Raw genomic sequence first — 1,689 nt, 5'->3', positions numbered from 1 at the left:
TTATTATAGGCCTCAAAGTATGTCTGTTAAACATCCAAGAATGTTAGTTCCTTCAGTCTGGTACTTTTAATTACTGTGTGTCATGTACATAAATCTTGGCAAAGACCAAGACATGTATTTGTTGATCTGCTATGTGTAATTTGTTGGTAGGTTGTAGGAGTAATATGGTTCCCTCTGGTTTTCAAAACTAGCTAGGCATTATTTATCTCTCATGTTGTGTCACCCCACTTAAGGTGCCCACAATTCCCCCTTTCTCCCTTACTAATACCCTTCTCCTATGGTCCTACGTCTCTCGAGGTCCTTCTTTCCCTTTATCCCCTAGGTTCCTTATATACCCTTCCCTCCCTCCTCCCTTAAACTAACCCAATTTTAATCCATATCACCCTTATTAAGGCCTGTTTCCTACTGTTCTACTCTTTTAGGTTCTTTCTTTTCCTTTACCTCCCTGTTTCCTTTCTCCCTTACTAATACCCTTCTCCTATGGTCCTACCTCTCTAGAGGTCCTTCTTTCCCTTTATCCCCTAGGTTCCTTATATACCCTTCCCTTTCTCCTTCAGGTTATTTCTTTTCCTTTACCTCACTGTTTCCTTACCTTTGTCCTGGTTCCTGCAGTTATGTCTGTTTGTATAATTATTTATCAGAGTCTGATCTTAGGATCCACATATGAGGGAGAACATATGTCGATTTTTTTTCCGAGATTGTGTTACTTCACTTAGTATAACAGATTCTAGTTCCATCCATTTCCCTGCAAATTTCATGATTTCATCTTTCTTTAGTGCTTAGAACTCCATCGTATAAATGTACCACATTTTCATTATCCACTCATCAATTAAGGGACACTTAGGTTGCTTCCATCTCTTAGCTATTGTGAAAAGAGCAGCAACAAACATGGATGTACAAGTGTCTCTGCAACAGGACAAGTTCTTTGGGTATATGCCAAGGAGTGGTATAACTGGGTCAAATGGTAGTAGGTTTGTTTGTAGTTTTTTAAGAGTTCTACACACTGTTTTCCATAGGGGTGGAACAAGTTTGCAGCCCCACCAGCAGTGGATCAGTGTTGCCCTTTCCCCACATCCTCTCCAACATTTGGTAACTTTTGTTCTCTTGATCTTAGCCAGTCTGACTGTGGTAAGACGAAATCTTAAAGTGGTTTTAATTTGCATTTCTCTAATTATTAGTGATGCTGAACATGTTTTAAGATGCTTCATAGCCAAATTTACTACTTCTTTTGAGAACTACCTGTTCACCTCCTCAGCCCATCTTTTAGTTGGGTTACTTCTTGTCTTGATTCTCTGTTTTTTTAGTTTGTTACATATTCTGGATGTTAAATAAGACGAAATCTTAAAGTGGTTTTAATTTGCATTTCTCTAATTATTAGTGATGCTGAACATGTTTTAAGATGCTTCATAGCCAAATTTACTACTTCTTTTGAGAACTACCTGTTCACCTCCTCAGCCCATCTTTTAGTTGGGTTACTTCTTGTCTTGATTCTCTGTTTTTTTAGTTTGTTACATATTCTGGATGTTAAATCTCTGTTGGATGTGTCACTGTTGAAGATTTTCTCCCATTCTGTGGGTTTTCTCTTCATTTCCCTGGTTGCCTCCTTTGATGTATAGAAGCTTTTTAGTTTAATATGGTCCCATTTGTTAATCCTTGCCCTTGTTTCCTGAGCAATTGATGTCTGGTTTA

The 1,689-nt window shown here is 38.2% G+C and overlaps 1 protein-coding gene across 2 annotated transcripts in view; it reads right to left on the bottom strand.

The window, feature by feature from the left end:
* Nucleotides 1-1,689, bottom strand: part of Mthfd1l (methylenetetrahydrofolate dehydrogenase (NADP+ dependent) 1 like) — a 236,318-nt gene that overhangs the window by 212,563 nt on the left and 22,066 nt on the right. The gene's annotated exons all lie outside the window — the stretch shown is intronic.

Source organism: Nannospalax galili, unplaced genomic scaffold (assembly GCF_000622305.1).
Source record: "Nannospalax galili isolate Female #2095 unplaced genomic scaffold, S.galili_v1.0 scaffold563, whole genome shotgun sequence".
Taxonomy (NCBI): Eukaryota; Metazoa; Chordata; class Mammalia; order Rodentia; family Spalacidae; genus Nannospalax; species Nannospalax galili.
The sequence above is the reverse complement of the archived record's forward strand: the minus strand, read 5'-3'. Positions and strand labels throughout refer to the sequence as shown.